At 42.6% G+C, this 17,872-nt stretch overlaps 1 protein-coding gene and 1 pseudogene across 1 annotated transcript in view; both read left to right on the top strand.

The window, feature by feature from the left end:
- Positions 1 to 17,872, top strand: part of foxk2b (forkhead box K2b) — a 138,890-nt gene that overhangs the window by 18,930 nt on the left and 102,088 nt on the right. The window lies entirely within an intron of this gene.
- On the top strand, positions 5,772 to 6,645 carry LOC148145292 (ufm1-specific protease 1-like; annotated as a pseudogene).

A 17,872-nucleotide genomic window follows, 5' to 3' on the forward strand; every position in this document is an offset into this window, starting at 1 on the left:
TGATTTTGAAAACCGTGCATTAATTCCCTAAATATTAACCATTGCCACTCTAACAACAAACCTCTTGATGTACTTTTCTAGTCTACCATCACCAACTTCTTCTCCTCAAATCTTCATAAACGCTGACACTTCGAATCCTTGAATTCCCTAGATTGAATGGAATAATCTATCATACTACAGGAAATACTGACAAGGTCCTTTTACAAGATTATTAATTCATCCTTTTGCATAATACAAGAGCTCTCTCAACTTTCTATCTTTCCAATCCCCAATCCATTATCCCACTGTCTAATTAAATAGTTTCTTGTTTTCCCAGCTTCATTTCGTAATTTTTGTGTTACTGTTGTTCTTTCCACGAGCCTTCTATCACTTAATGCAGATTAGACTTGGCAAGAATGTTACTGTGCCTCTCCTGTTGCTTTGCATAACAGAAACAGACACTTGGATTTAATATTTTGTATGGTTTGTCTTCCTTTAAAACCAAAATCTGCATATACTGGAAATCTGAAATAAAGCTAGAAGTGCTGGAAAAACCTAGTACATCTGGCAGTATTTGCAGAGAAACGGTTAACGTTTCATGTCCAGTGACTCTTCTTTGGAATTGAAGAGGCTGGAAAATGATGGTTATTATGCTGTTAACTAAGGGAGATAAGGACCGAGTGGAACAGATGGTGAATGTACTCGAGTAAAAGACAAAAGGGTAATAGTAGTAGAGGAGCAATATTTTTGCAGTTGGGGAAATGCAGTTAGAGGGAGGGGTTCAGTTTATTAGTTTCTTAGGTGTTACGGTAAGTACTTACCCTCTAAATTTCCTTTCTTGATTATTAAGCTCAAGCGAGCTGGAACGTACAAAAAGCTGTGAGTTGAGGGGATTTTTCCAAAGTGGATGCCAGGGAATTGCCAGTTGGAAATTTCAGTTGCTTGCGTGATTATCTTTGAGTCATCTGCATTTGAATTTCTGTATACAAGATCAGTCCACGCAACAGAAATGACTCTCCGGACATTGAACTTTCTGGACCTGTGTCGTTCATTTTCCCCGTGTATGCTGACTGCTTCCCAACTCTAATATTTCATCATCAGAGGGCCTAGCCTTGATGTCTTTGCTGTCAGACTGCTTACGAGCATCCAGACTTTACGTCATAGCTTGCTCTAATTAAATATCTCCTTGATATTTATTCTTTTTCTCATTCTGCTACTGTCTAGAGTTTAACAAACTGTTTGCAGTCCCAATTACTTTCCTTTCTCTGTGCTGAGCATCTCCGTTTATGCAGCTTTGCTGTCTTTACTGTTGTTGCTACCCTATGTTGTTTCCCCATTCCCAGTCCTTCTCGATTTTACAATTGTAGTCCAATCTTTTGTGCATCCATTTCTGATTCTGTATGGCCTTCTCCTGCCATCCAAACTTCGTCCACTCTCTTTGTCAATTTCTAACTTGTGCAGCCTTTCCTTTCTCCAATTTGGTATCTTTCCACTTGATGTTTGGACACCCATTCGATTTTTTTTGGATTTAAAACACAATGCAAATGCAAGTTGGTATTCAAATAAATGAACATCAAAGAAAGAATAGTGTGTTCATTTTTGCACTTCCATTCTGCCTGCTTTAATCTGTTTTGTTGAGACAATTGAGAGCTTTTAGGAAGGGAAATAAAGTTCCATGTTGACTGTACATTCTAACAATTGTCTTCTCAGACTTAAGTGGCGTATATGACTTTTTACTGAAGACAAGTTTGTAAAATTTTGTATATTGTCTTAACCTTAACATCTGTAAAGTCAGAGTTTCAGTCCATATAATTGGTGTCATGATGATTATAGTATTAGTTATAAGACTGCTTCCCCTTCCCATTGAGCAATACATCTTTTTAATCTAGGTGATCAAACTTAAATATAATTCAGTGTATAATGCCATAATTTGCACTTAATGCAGTGTTTCAAATCACAGGTTTCCTCGTATACTAGATACTTTTGAACCTGGGTTATTGTATTGACTTTTGGAGTACTTGATGCAAAGGAACAATTTGATGAAATTCTGATAAAGGTGGTGTAAAATATTCTCTGCAGAATTTTTGAATTTGCATAGATTGTGGTGCTGCATTAAACAAAGTTGAACTTGCACAAATGGACACTTACAGACAGTTGCTGTGGTTCTGTTCGCCGAGCTGGAAGTTTTTGTTGCAAACGTTTCGTCCCCTGTCTAGGTGACATCCTCAGTGCTTGGGAGCCTCCTGTGAAGCGCTTCTGTGGTGTTTCCTCCAGCATTTATAGTGGCCTGTCCCTGCCGCTTCCGGTTGTCAGTTTCAGCTGTCCGCTGTAGTGGCCGGTATATTGGGTCCAGGTCGATGTGTTTGTTGAGGAGTTTGTGGATGAGTGCCATGCTTCTAGGAATTCCCTGGCTGTTCTTTGTTTCCCTTGCCCTATAATGGTAGTGTTGTCCCAGTCAAATTCATGTTGCTTGTCGTCTGCGTGTGTGGCTACTAGGGATAGCTGGTCGTGGCGTTTCGTGGCTAGTTGATGTTCGTGGATGCGGATTGTTAGCTGTCTCCCTGTTTATCCTATATAGTGTTTTGTGCAGTCCTTGCATGGGATTTTGTACACTACATTAGTTTTGCTCATGCTGGGTATCGGGTCCTTTGTTCTGGTGAGTTGTTGTCTGAGAGTGGTGTTGGTTTGTGTGCTGTTATAAGTCCTAGTGGTCGCAGTAGTCTGGCTGTCATTTCGGAGATGTTCTTGATGTATGGTAGTGTGGCTAGTCCTTTGGGTTGCGGCATGTCCTCGTTGTGTTGTCTTTCCCTTAGGCATCTGTTGATGAAATTGCGAGGATATCCGTTTTTGGCGAATACCTTGTATAGGTGTTCCTCTTCCTCTTTTTGCAGTTCTGGTGTGCTGCAGTGTGTTGTGGCCCTTTTTGAATAGTGTCTTGATGCGACTTCATTTGTGTGTATTGGGGTGGTTGCTTTCATCGTTCAGGACTTGGTCTGTGTGTGTGGCTTTCCTGTGTACCTTAGTGGTGAATTCTCCGTTTGGTGTTCTCTGTACCCTCACGTCTAGGAATGGGAGTTGGTTGTCCTTTTCTTCCTCTCTCGTGAATCGGATTCCTGTGAATGTGGAGTTGATGATCTGGTGTGTTTTCTCTATTTCTGTGTTTTTAATGATTACGAAGTTGTCATCAACGTATCTGACCCAGAGTTTGGGTTGAATTTGTGGTAAGACTGTTTGTTTGTTCTGCTTTTTGGATGTACTCTGCTTTGTCCAGGATGACCGTCATTCTGCCTTTGTCTGCTGGTAGTATGATTATGTTCTTATCGTTTCTTAGTGATTTTAGTGCTTCCCTCTCCTTGGTGTTGAGGTGATGTGTTTGTCTTTTCCTTGTTATCAGGGGTACGATACTTTGTCTCACTGTTTGTTGTGTCTCTTCTGTCAGTCCATTGTCAGTCCAAAAAGCACAACAACTACTTGCAGATACCAACACCTACCAAAAGAGGGAGTTTGACCCCACCCCACAGCTCACCAATAGGATAAACAACACACTGAGGAACCTACAAAAAAACGGACAGATAACCAGGTCGGACCTACAAAGAATGAAACCTGAAAGCAACAACACCCCCAGATTCTATGGACTACCTAAAGTGCACAAACCAGACATCCCACTCAGGCCCATAGTATCACTACCAGGGACACAATCACACAAACTGGCTAAAGAACTACAGCAGAAACTGAAACACCTGATCAGTGGATCCAGACACTCTACACAATCAACACAGGAATTCTTGGACATCATCAGAAATATACACATAGACAAGGAAGAAACCATGGTCTCATTCGACGTAACGGCACTGTTCACCTCTATTGACAAAGCCCTAGCCAGAGAAACAATAGCCAACCTGCTGAACAGACATAACAGACAACAGGGCGTTGAACCCATCAACAAAGACGGCATACTTAAACTACTGGACTTGTGCCTCACAACACACTTCACATTCAACAACCAGATATACGAACAAATCAACGGAACGCCCACGGGCTCACCGATCTCGGGGACTCATAGCAGAAGCAGTAATGCAAAGGTTAGAACAGTCTTACCACAAATTCAACCCAAACTCTGGGTCAGATACGTTGATGACACCTTTGTAATCATTAAAAACACGGAAATAGAGAACACACACTGGATCATCAACTCCACACTCTCAGGAATCCGATTCACGAGAGAGGAAGAAAAGGACAACCAACTCCCATTCCTAGACGTGAGGGTACAGAGAACACCAAACGGAGAATTCACCACTAAGGTACACAGGAAAGCCACACACACAGACCAAATCCTGAACGATGAAAGCAACCACCCCAATACACACAAACGAAGTTGCATTAAGACACTATTCAAAAGGTCCACAACACACTGCAGCACACCAGAACTGCAAAAAGAGGAAGAGGAACACCTATACAAGGTATTCGCCAAAAACGGATATCCTCGCAATTTCATCAACAGATGCCTAAGGGAAAGACAACACAACGAGGACATGCCGCAACCCAAAGGACTAGCCACACTACCATACATCAAGAACATCTCCGAAATGACAGCCAGACTACTGCGACCACTAGGACATATAACAGCACACAAACCAACAGCCACTCTCAGACAACAACTCACCAGAACAAAGGACCCGATACCCAGCATGAGCAAAACTAATGTAGTGTACAAAATCCCATGCAAGGACTGCACAAAACACTATACAGGATAAACAGGAAGACAGCTAACAATCCGCATCCACGAACATCAACTAGCCACGAAATGCCATGACTAGCTATCCCTAGTAGCCACACACACAGACGACAAGCAACATGAATTTGACTGGGACAGCACTACCATTATAGGGCAAGGGAAACAAAGAACAGCCAGGGAATTCCTAGAAGCATGGCACTCATCCACAAACTCCATCAACAAACACATCGACCTGGACCCAATATACCGGCCACTACAGCGGACAGCTGAAACTGACAACCGGAAGCGGCAGGGACAGGCCACTATAAATGCTGGAGGAAACACCACAGAAGCGCTTCACAGGAGGCTCCCAAGCACTGAGGATGTCACCTAGACAGGGGACGAAACGTTTGCAACAAAAACTTCCAGCTCGGCGAACAGAATCACAGCAATGAGCACCCAAGCTACAAATCTTCTCACAAACTTTGAACTTACAGACAGTCCCAAAGAGATTATTTTGTAATAGATAGAAACCATTTGTTGAAACCACAATAAATTACAAGCTATAGATAGCCTTCAGTGGCGCAGATCTGTTGCAGCCTATAACGCTGAGTTTACATTTAAGACCATTCAACATTGGGTGAGAAAAGAGGCCTATTTATCTTTTGCAGTTTCACTGTTTAGTGGCAGAAGTATCTATCTGAGGGATTCAATGTTTGCCTTTATAGCTGAGAGAAAGTGTGGTTTCTCAGGTACTATAGCTGCTGGATTAAAATATCTCCCGACATACTGCAGGCCTAGGGTTGATGGGATGCTCCTGGGTGGTGATGGTAATCTCAAGGACTGGGGTGGAAAAGAGCATATACGTTTTGGGGCAGGGGAAATGATGATGATGAGAACGGTTTGCCCTGTTCATTGCTCTCAGGTGGCCTTTCTTTGATTTCTCACAAGAACTCCTTGGGCAAAAGCACAAGTGAAGATACCTCACCTTTATGAAAAAACTTAACTCTTGTAAAAACAATATGACCTGAGATTGTGATCTGTGGCATAGAATATCACTTCCTCAAACCTCCAGGAGTATATCCAACCAGAATTTGCAGCTCAACTCGACTAGAACATTGAGAGTACTCATGAGATACTAATAATCTCCAATGGTGGTGGCAGCTGAAAGTTGAATGTGTGACGGAGTGAGACTCCATGGCTCTGAGCAGAGTAATCCGGGCCAAGCTCGTCCACCAGCATCGGATTCATGAGTAAATTTGAGTTGTTTAAGAACTAAACATGGAGTTGAAGACCATTCACTCTTGTCGTATTTTTCCTGAGCCAGACTCTGAAATCCTCCTTTCTCTTGTCTGCAGCAATGAACTACCATGATGGCTGCGGTGGGATAGGCAACTCTGGCAGGGGTTATGGCCACCCAACAATGCAGACACTGCCCTCCTGGATTATTCTGCAACAGACAAATGTAAAAAAAACCACTCGGTGCCCGCACTGAAAGAGAAAGAGGAGGCAATGGAGAAAAGCCCCCTAATTTTGTTGGCTGCAAGACCTGGATTGGCTCCTTCGAGATCTGACTGTGCATTGACAAATTGTACAATGCCTCATGCAATTTGCTTCTCATGCCCTCCTGCGGAATATGAATGAGCTGCACTTGCACTTGTTGAGATCCCCTCTCAGGCACGGTGACAATGAAAGTGCTTCTAAGGGGAATCTGGGCATGTGCGTGGGGATGGAGCGCAACTACTTCATTGTCCTGGTCCCCAGTACTCCAGGAAGGCCCTGGATAAGGAATATACCCAAAGGAAACAGTGGTTGTTTGGAATAGGCAGAACTTGTTTGACCAGAAATTGTTCTTTCACTCAGACTCAGTCATTGCAAAGGTATATGATCATGCAGTATCACTGCTGCATGCTGTTACTGTTTACTCCAAACGTCATGTATGTCTGTTTTAGAGTCATGGTCTTTTTAGTGAACAGCCACTTATAATTGAATGAAAGAAAGCTTCAATTAAATGATTCTCATTAGCACAAGTAAAAACACCTCAAACATTAGCAATCCTCACATGTGGCGGAAGACAGTATGTAGGTCCTAACCCCCAGTTTCAAGGGGTTTACCAGGTACTCCAGCCATGCAACAACCATTTTATTTTCTGTTCAAGTTGCCAACATAGATCCAGGATCAGGATATGATCCTACTCCATTGAGGAAATAAATAGATGGCAGTAAAATATGAAACCCCTCAGCCAGGAAATAAGCAAATCACATCCTGATGACCACTTCGAATTAGGCATAAATAAAAGACAATGAATGCTGGAGATTGCAGCAGATTAGACAATATCCATGGAGAGAGAGCAAGCTAATGTTTCAAGTATAGGGATGGGGACAGCATTTATGCTGTAGTTGGGGGCTGGAGGGAGTTGCTGGGGTTAGTGGTGTAGGGTGTCAGTAAAGAAAAGATGTTGATAGTTCAGCTTAAGTGATTGGAATGTGAGAATAGCATAACAATGCTGTGTCTCCTGTCAGACTTGAAAGGATAGAACGTGGATGAGGGAAGGGGAGGGCATGATAACAAGCTAAAAGAAATGGAGGAAGTGTTCGCAATTTAAAGGTGTTGAACTCAATGTTAAGTCCCGAAGGCTGTAACGTGTAGAGTCTGCAGATAAGATGTTCCTCCAGTTTGTGCTGTGATTCGCTGGAACTATGTACCATGCAGAGGACAGACATGGGCATGCGAGCAAGATGCTTTGTCAAAATGACCGGCTACAGCAAGGTCGGGATCCTGCTTGCGCAGAGGCCGGAAGTGTCCTGCAAAGTGGTCACACAGTCTGCACTTGGTTTCTCCAATGTAGAGCAGACCACACTGGGAGCAGTGAATACAGTATATAAGATTGGAGGAGGTATAAGTGAAATGCTGCTTCACCCTAAACCTATGCTGTCTCGTTCTGGACTCCCCCACCCCAGGGAAAAGACTGTCTGCTTATCCTATCCATGCCCCTCATGACTTTATAAACCTCTATAAGGTCACCCCTCAGCCTCCAACGCGCCAGGGAAAACAGTCCTAGCCTATTCAACCTGTCCCCATAGCTCAAATCCTCCAACCCTGGCAACATTCTTGTAAATGTTTTCTGAACCCTTTCAGGTTTCGCAACATCTTTCCGATAGGAAGGGCAACAGAATTGCATGCAAGCATGAAATGAGCTGCCAGAGGAAGTGGTGGAGGCTAGTACAATTTAAAAGGCATCTGGATGGGTATATGAATAGGAAGGATTTGGAGAGATATGGACCGGGTGGTAGCAGGTGGGACTGGATTGGGTTGGAATATCTGGTCGGCATGGACACGTTGGACTGAAAGTCTATTTTGCTGTACATCTCTCTGACTCGATGATCTGGAAAGAGATTAGACCCTTGGATGGTGAACAGGGACGAGGTGAAGAGGCAGGTTTTGCATCTTCAGGAGTTACGTGGGAAGATGCCGTGAAGAGGAGGGATGGGTGGTGGTGGTTGTGGATTAGTCTAGGGTGTCCAGGAAGAAACATTCCCTGCAAAACAGTTAATTTCTTACAGGATTCTGGGTAATCTAAGACGGGAAAATTTTCTGGCTGTAACAGCTGCACCTTTTTTGAGGTATTTTAGGTGTTGGAGGTGATTTCCTCGAATACCAGGAGCAGCATTTACTGTTTTATATGCTGTTGCATTGTTTCGGAACTTTGGGGAAAAAAAGTCAAAACAACAGCAGTTTTAAAAGGGAGAAGAACAGACAAATGAAGCACATGGTGAGGTCAGTGCAGGAGAGAGAGAAAGAAACTGACACAGCAGTGAGCCTGCACAGTTATTGCCTTTGCTGTTTGAATTCATGTATCGCTAAACATTTGAGTGCGTCTGGGAAAATTAACAAACAGTGAAATTCACAACTGACCTTGGAGGAACTGGTTGGGTGAAGTTCACAGCACAGAAGCAGATAAGTGTATTGTTTTTCAGTGGTGATTTGGAGATGCTGGTGTTGGACTGGGGTGTACAAAGTTGAAAATCTCAACACCAGGTTATAGTCCAACGGGTTTAATCGGAAGCACTAGCATTCGGAGTGCTGCTCCTTCATCAGGTGGTTGTGGTGGTTCATCAGGTGTTTTTAAGTGGGACCTACAGAAAGTCTGCAGTAGTGAGTAGAGTGGGTTCGTTCTTGATTATATGTTTTTGGAGATATGTCTCTTGATTAAACTTAAAATGTAAGCCATAACTCTTAATTTAACCTGGGGCAGTGATTTGTAGAGGAATAAGACAATGTTATTTTCTAGGTCTGTAGATTGTGAAGGCGCAAAAATAACCTTTAGTAGAGTGATATGTGCTTCTTGTCAGATGTGGGAGTTTAAAGAGAGTTTAAGGGTTACTGTGGATTATATCTGCAATAAATGCTGTTGGTTGTGAATCTTATCAGATCGAATGGATTGGTTAGAGAGAGACAGTTTGAAGCAATGAGGAATTTGCAACAGCAACAGTCTGTGATGGATGGCAGTTATAGGAAGGGTTGGCGGGGTGGGGGTTCTCAGATACAGTCACATAGATGGGTTAACTCCAGGAAAGGTAAGAGAGGTAGGCAGCTAGTGCAGGAGTCTTCTGTGGCTATCCCCATTTCAAACAAGTATGCTGTTTTGGAAAATGTAGGGGGTGATGGATTCTCCGGGGATCGTAGCACGAACAGCCAGGTTTCTGGTATGGAGACTGGCACTAATGCAATGAAGGGTACGCCGGGTTCCAAGAGGTCAATTGTGTTAGGGGATACTCTAGTCCGAGGTGCAGACAGACGTTTCTGTGGCTAGCAGCGAAAAATCAGAATGGTATGTTGCTTTCCTGGTGCCGGGATCAAGGATGTCTCAGAGAGGGTGCAGAATGTTCTCCAACGGGGAGAGGGCCAGCAAGAGGTCATTGTTCACATATGAACCAACGACATAGGAAGGAAAACTGTTGAGAGTCTGAAGGGAGATTACAGTGAGTGAGGCAGGAATTTAAAAAGGAGTTTCTCAAGAGTAGTAATATCTGGATTACTCCCGGTGTTACGAGCTAGTGAGGGCAGGAATAGGAGGATAGAGCATGGCTGAGGAGCTGGTATATTGGAGAAGGATTCACATTTTTGGACCATTGGAACTCTTTTGGGGTAGAAGTGACCAGTACAAGAAGGACAGTTTGCACCTAAATTGGAAGGGGACTAATATACTGGCAGGGAGATTTGCTAGAGCTGCTCAGGAGGATTTAAACTAGTAATGTGGGGAGCTGGGACCCAGGGAAATAGTGAGGAAAGAGATCAGCCTGACTGGTGCAGTTGAGAACAGAAGTGAGTTAAACAGTCGGGGCAGGCAGGGACAAGCTAGGACTAATAAATTAAACTGCATTTATTTCAATGCAAGGGGCCTAACAGGGAAGGCAGATGAACTCAGGGCATGGTTAGGAACATGGGACTGGTATATCATAGCAGTTACAGAAACATGGCTCAAGGATGGGCAGGACTGGCAGCTTAATGTTCCAGGATACAATTGCTACAGGAAGGATAGAAAGGGAGGCAGGAGAGGAGAGGGAGTGGCATGTTTGATAAGGGATGGTATTACAGTTGTGCTGAGGGAGGATATTTCTCGAAATACATCCAGGGAAGTTATTTGGGTGGAACTGAAAAATAAGAAAGGAATGATCACCTTATTGGGATTGTATTATAGACCCCCTAATAGTCAGAGGGAAATTGAGAAACAAAATTGAGAGGAGATCTCGGCCATCTGTAAGAATAATAGGGTGGTTATGGTAGGGGATTTTAACTTTCCAAACATAGACTGGTACTGCCATAGTGTTAAAAGTTTAGATGGAGAGGAATTTGTTAAGTGTGTACAAGACAATTTTCTGATTCAGTAAGTGGATGTACCTACTCGAGAAGGTGCAAAATGTGACCTACTCTTGTGAAATAAGGCAGGGCAGGTGACTGAGGTGTCAGTGGGGGAGCACTTTGGGACCAGCTACCATAATTCTATTAGATCTAAAATAGTGATGGAAAAGGTTAGACCAGATCTAAAAGTTCAAGTTCTAAATTGGAGAAAGGCCAATTTTGACGTTATTAGGCAAGCTGATTGGAGGCAGATGTTCGCAGGTAAAGGGATGACTGGAAAATGGGAAGCCTTCAGAAATGAGAACGAGAATCCAGAGAAAGTATATTCCTGTTGGGGTGAAAGGAAAGGCTGATAGGTATAGGGAATGCTGGATGACTAAAGAAATTGAGGTTTTGGTTAAGAAAAAGAAGGAAGCATATGTAATGTATAGACAGGGTAGATAGCGTGAATCCTTAGAGTATAAAGGCAGTAGGAGTATACTTAAGAGGGAAATCAGAAGGGCAAAAAGGGAACATGAGATAGCTTTGGGAAATAGAGTTACAAATACATTAGGGACAAAAGGATAACTAGGGAGAGAATAGGACCCCTCAAAGATTTACAAGGTGGCCTTTGTGTGGAGCTGCAGAAAATGGGGGAGATACTAAACAAGTATTTTGCATCAGTATTTACTGTGGAAAAGGATATGAAAGATATAGAAAGTAGCGAAATGGATAGTGACACCTTGCAAAATGTCCATATTATAGAGGAGGAAGTGCTGGATGTCTTGAAACGCATAAAGGTGGATAAATCCCCAGGACCTGATCAGATGTACCTTAGAACTCTGTGGGAAGCTAGAGAAGTGATTGCTGGGCCTCTTGCTGAGAGACTTGTATCATCGATAGTCACAGGTGAGGTGTCGGAAGACTGGAGGTTGACTAACGTGGTGCCACTATTTAAGAAGGGTACTAAGGACAAGCCAGGGATCTATAGACCAGTGAGCCTGATGTCGGTGGTGGGCAAGTTGTTGGAGGGAATCCTGAGGGACAGGATGTACATGTATTTGGAAAGGCAAGGGCTGATTAGGGATAGTCAACATGGCTTTGTGATTGGGAAATCATGGCTCACAAGCTTGATTGAGTTTTTTTGAAGAAATAACAAAGTAACGAAGAGGATTGATGAGGGCAGGGCGGTAGATGTGATCTATGTGGCCTTCAGTAAGGTGTTCGACAAGATTCCCTATTGGAGACAGGTTAGCAAGGTTCGATATTTCTGAATAAAGGGAGAACTAGCCATTTGGATACAGAACTGGCTCAAAGGTAGAAGACGGAGGGTTGTTTTTCAGACTGGAGGTCTGTGACCAGTGGAGTGCCTCAAGGATCGGTGCTGGGTCCTCTATTTTTTGTCATTTACATAAATGATTTGGATGCGAGCATAAGAGGTACAGTTAGTAAGTTTGCAGATGACACCAAAATTGGAGGTGTAGTGGACAGCCAAGAAGGTTACCTCAGATTACAACAGGGCCGAGAAGTGGCAGATGGAGTTTAATTCAGATAAATACGAGGTGCTGCATTTTGGAAAAGCAAATCTTAGCAGGACTTATATACGTAATGGTAAGGTCCTAGGGAGTATTTCTGAACAAAGAAACCTTGGAGTGCAGATTCATAGCTCCTTGAAAGTGGAGTCGCAGATAGATAGGATAGTGAAGATGGTACGCTTTCCTTTATTGGTCAGAGCATTGAGTACAGGAGCTGGGAGGTCATGTTGCGGCTGTACAGGACATTGGTTTGGCCACTGTTGGAATATTGCATGCAGTTCTGGTCTCCTTCCTATCAGAAAGATGTTGCGAAACTTGTAAGGGTTCAAAATGATTTACAAGGATGTTGCCAGGATTGGAGGACTTGAGCTATAGGGAGAGGCTGTACAGGCTGGGGCTGTTTTCCCTGGAGCGTCGGAGGCTGAGGGGTGACTTTATAGAGGTTTACAGGTTTATAGAGGGGCATGGATAGGATAAATAGGCAAAGTCTTTTCCCTGGGGTGGGGGAGTCCAGAACTAGAGGGCATAGGTTTAGGGTGAGAGGGGAAAGATATAAAAGAGACCTAAGGGGCAACATTTTCACACAGTGTGGTATGGGTATGGAATGAGCTGCCAGAGGAAGTGGTGGAGGCTGGTACAATTGCAACATTTAAGAGGCATTTGGATGGGTATATGAATAGGAAGGGTTTGAAGGGATACGGGCAGGGTGATGGCAGGTGGGTCTAGATTGGGTTGAAATATCTGGTCGGCATGGACGGGTTGGACCGAAGGGTCTGTTTCCATGCTATATCTATGACTCTGTGACTCTAACATCATGATAAGCCCGGAATTCATTGAGGTGGGGGCGTAAGGTAATGAAGCTGAGCCCTTTTGCCGAGGGCAGTACATTCAGCCTCCGAGGGAAGGTCAGGCGGTATGGTGTACACAGAGCAAAGGCTTGGTTTGGGGGGGAGTGGCCTCAGGGACAGAAAGTGGTTGCATCTGACGGGTGGTGCTAAGGACGGACGTTGGCATCCATAAGTTGCTGGAGCTTGCATGCCTTCATGTCCGTAAGACAGAAAAGTCTTTTGTTTCGGTGACAGATGAGGTGAAAGCTGAAGTGAAACTGGGAAATGGCTCACTTTAGAGAGGGTGAATCAATGTTGCTGCAAAGTGGAGTCGAGCGCACATATGCGGCAACAGCAGGAACATTGTTTGTCCTGTAGATATTTGTAATCCTCCTTCTCCCTCTGCCATTTTTCCCTTCACACTTCAGCACTGATGAGCAGTCATCTCAACTCAAAACATTCGCTTGCGCTTTCTCTATGGATGATGTCTCACCCACTGAGATCTCCATCATTTGTTGTCTTCAGTACAGATTCCAGCATCTGCAGTAATTTCCTTCAGATTCAAGACCCTTAAATTTTGAGGCTTCATTGTATCTGGTAAAAAAAAGTTGAGGATGGTTTTGGTCCTCCGTTTTGGAAGACTGATAATCTCCATACATTTTGGAGAAAATGGACTCTTGGATCTGGTCTCAATCGTACTGCATTCTTGACCAATCAGTCAATTTTCAACCCATGGAGCAGAGCTCATGCAGTCAACTCATAGGGACACTTTGGAAAAAGTGTTATATTTCAGATGAAGCTCAAATTTATTTAGTATATTAGCTGTTGTATTGTGCAATTGGCAGGCTGAAATCAGGTGTAAGGTTTTTAAAAAATGTTTTTGGTGTTTTAGTGTATTCCAAAGAGACAGTGGTAGATCTACCATGCAGTGCTGCAAATTGTGAAAGCTGCAATGAGGCGGAGGGAAAAGAAGACCTGGGGATGTAGGCCTTTCAGATCCTCAGTCCCACCATTCAATAAAATCGTGGCTAATTTTCCAAGGCATCAACTCCTGTTTGTGCTGGCTCTTCATAGTCCTCAACTCCCCAATATTTCAAACTTATCTAACTCTTCTTTAAATACTTCGTGAACCACCCTCCAGAACTCTTGGCTTAGACAATTCCACTAGTTCTGAGTAAAGAAATTTCTTTTAAATGAATGTTTCCTTATTCTGCAAGTATGCTTCCCTGTTTGAGGTTCTGCCATGAGCAAAAACATCTGCTCAACATCTGCCCTGTTAAGCCCCCTCAGAATTTTGTACATTTCAATAAGGTCACCCCTTATTCATCTAAAATCTAATGAACAAAAGTCTAAACTCTTTGTCCTCTATTAAGTCAACCCTCTCACAGAGGTGAGAACATTACCACTGTGCCACAATAGCCATCATGTTTTAGTCAGGACCAGCAAACCATGACCTGACATGAGACCTCATTGCTGCTTGTGCCTGGTTTTGAACTAGTGACGCTTCATATGGGAGGCAAATGTGATAAACATGACACTAAAGAAGCATAGCACAATGATAAACTAGCACAGAGTGCATGAACCCGTATTCTCTGGGAAGTGAACCCAGGTCATGGTGACAAAAGCATTGAATGCTGAATGACTAGACCACCAGGGAAACTAAAACCAAATCGTAATATTTTTTAATCAATCCGCTTCAATATTATCACAGTTGGGACTTGATTCCAGGTATGCTGACTTGGAGGTAGGGACTCCACTATTGTGCTACAAAAGCCCTTTTATAATGCTTTCATAATCCTTTCTGAAATGCAAAGACCAAATCTGGACGCAGTACTCCAGGGGTGGCTTCAACAACTGAATACAATTGCAACAGCACTTCACTATTTTTGAACTCCAACCACCAAGTAATAAAGGCCAAATTTGAATTTTCCTTCCCAATAACATTTAGACTTGCATGCTAAGTTTTTAATGCTTAATGCACCAGAACACCCAGATTTCACTGCTGCTTTTGTTTGGAGTCTCTCTCCCTTTAAATAATAGTTTGACTTATAATTTTTGATACCAAAGTGCATGGCTTCGCATTGTCCTATATTTAACTCCTTCCGCCAAGTTTTTGCCGACTCATTCAAAATATTTCCCCTTGCTGATTCATTATGTCCTCACATTACAACTTCCATTCCACCCCCCATCACTTCGTATTGCTAGAAAATTTGAATATATTACACTCTGCCCCCTTCTTCCAATTCTTAATATAATTTTTAAATAATTGAGACCTCAAGATTGATTCTTGTGACGCTGTACTGGTTCTGTCTTTCTAACCCGAAATAGACTCATGAGTACCAATTTTCTTTCTTCTGTCTATTAACCAATTGTCATTCCATGTTAATACATTAGCTAATCCTGAAGAAGGGCTCATGCCCGAAACGTCGATTCTCCTGCTCCTTGGATGCTGCCTGACCTGCGCTTTTCCAGCAACACATTTTCAGCTCTGATCTCCAGCATCTGCAGTCCTCACTTTCTCCTAATACATTACCCCCCCCAGTACCAGGAGCTCCTATCTTGTGCTAAAACCTTTTTTTAATGCAGCATCTTATCAAATACATTTCAGAAATCCAAATGCACTCCATCTATGTTCCCTTTTATCAACTCTGCTTATAATATCCTCAAAGAACTCCAGCAGCTTTGTCAAACATTGTTTTGTGAAAGGGAAATAATGTTGTTTACTTGTATTATGTTTTTCTTAATGTCCTGCTACAACTCTAGCGTTTGCCCATTGACAGGCGCCCAGACTACTGGCCAAAAGTTTCCTGCCTCTCCTCCCCTACTTAATTGAATAGGGGCATCACGTTAGTGGTTTACCAATCTACTAGAACTCTCCCAGTGAGTGTTAGAATATTTTGGTGAATATTTCCTCTATCTCTGCAGTTATTCTCTTTAAAATTCTTGTATGCAGTCATCACAGCCTGGCAACTTCTATGCCTTCAGTTCCATTGGTTAATCAAATACTTTGTCCCTCCTAGTAGAGCTTAAAAATGTGTTGCTGGAAAAGCGCAGCAGGTCAGGCAGCACCAAAGGAGCAGGAGAATCGACGTTTCGGGCATAAGCCCTTCTTCAGAATCTAACAATGTGAAATGAGATAGGATTAACAAGTGATTTTGTACTTAAGAATTTCTAAAGGTAGCAATCACAACACGGGAAAATTTCAAATTCAATTTGCAACTTACATATTCCTGAAGAAGGGCTTATGCCCGAAACGTCGATTCTCCTGCTCCTTTTTGTTAGATTAGATTACATTAGATTACATTACATTACTTACAGTGTGGAAACAGGCCCTTCGGCGCAACAAGTCCACACCGACCCGCCGAAGCGTGACCCACCCATACCCCTATATTTACCTAACACTACGGGCAATTTAGAATGGCCAATTCACCTGACCTGCACATCTTTGGACTGTGGGAGGAAACCGGAGCATCCGGAGGAAACCCACGCAGACACGGGTAGAATGTGCAAACTCCACACAGAGAGTCGCCTGAGGTGGGAACTGAACCCGGATCTCTGGCGCTGTGAGGCAGCAGTGCTAACCACTGTGCCACCGTGCCGCCCACTAATGCTGCCTGACCTGCTGCGCTTTTCCAGCAACACATTTTTAAGCTCTGATCTCCAGCATCTGCAGTCATCACTCCCTCCTAGTAGAGACTATTACAAGACCTTTCCTCTTGGGATACTTCGTGTTGTTTACAATGAAAACTGATGCAAGATATCGGTTTAAATTATTTGCCATTTTCCTGTTCTCTGTCATTAATTTCTGAGATTACTTTCTTCCAAGAGTCTGTTAGCTTAAGTTATGTACACTTGTATATGCTCTTGCTGTTTATCTTTACTTTGTGCCACAATAATTTCATAATCTATTTTCTCCCACTTTATTAGCTTTTCGGACATCTGGTTCCTAAAAATTTCCCAATCCCAATCATCTTTGCTGCTTTGTATGGTTGGTTCCTGATTGAATGCTCTCCTTGATGGCCTGTCTCAACTAAAGTTGTTTATCCTTCTCATCAAATCCTTTTTGACTGGGAAAAACATTTTGTTGAGTAATAAAAAAATATCGGCTTGAATGTCTCCCATTGCTCATGTTGGCCTTGCATCCCATGTTCGACAACTCTTACTTTCATGCCTGCTATTGTCTTTTTTTAAATTGAGAATACTGCATGACATAAATTGAAAATTGAATTTAAAATTTTCCCGTGTTGTGATTGCTACCTTTAGAAATCCTTAAGTACAAAATCACTTCTTAATCCTATCTCATTACACATTGTTAGATCTAAAATAGCCTGTTGTTGGGTAGGTTCTGCAATGTACTGCTCTTAAAAAAAAAACTATTCTTTTGCAATCTGAATTCATCTTCTGTGTCAATGATTTTTGAGTCAATATGCAAATTAAAATCACTAATGGCAATTGTCTTATCTATTCACCTTATTTCCCAATTTATATTTTGTCTTACAATGAAGCAACTTGTTGAGCACCTGTAGACAAATCCCCCATGTGACTTATTTACTTTGCTGTTCCTTATTTCCATCCAAACTGATTCCACCTATCTGTTCCACCTATATCCCTATTCACTGCCACACTAATATCGTCTTTTATTAACAAAGTTATGCTACCTGCTTTTCCTTTTGACCTATTTTCCCAGAACATCAAAAACTCTTGAATGTTGAGTTTCTAGTCTTGGTCACCCTTTAATCACATCTTTGTAATAACTGTTAAGTCACATTCATTTGTTTCTGTTTATGTCATTTTACATTGTACTTTCTAACAAATGCTGCTCACATTCAGGTAAAAAGTTTTGAGCTTTGCCTTTTCAACCATTATTACTTGCTGTGGTTCTAATTTCTACTGTACTCCTCTGAATCCATTGTTACACTGATTTGTCATTCACTAACCTGCAACTCAGCTGTTTTTGCTTTTTTTAAAAAGCTTTC

This window comes from Chiloscyllium plagiosum, unplaced genomic scaffold (assembly GCF_037043375.1).
Source record: "Chiloscyllium plagiosum isolate Xiang-an unplaced genomic scaffold, Cpla_swu_hap1 HiC_scaffold_25, whole genome shotgun sequence".
Classification (NCBI taxonomy): domain Eukaryota; kingdom Metazoa; phylum Chordata; class Chondrichthyes; order Orectolobiformes; family Hemiscylliidae; genus Chiloscyllium; species Chiloscyllium plagiosum.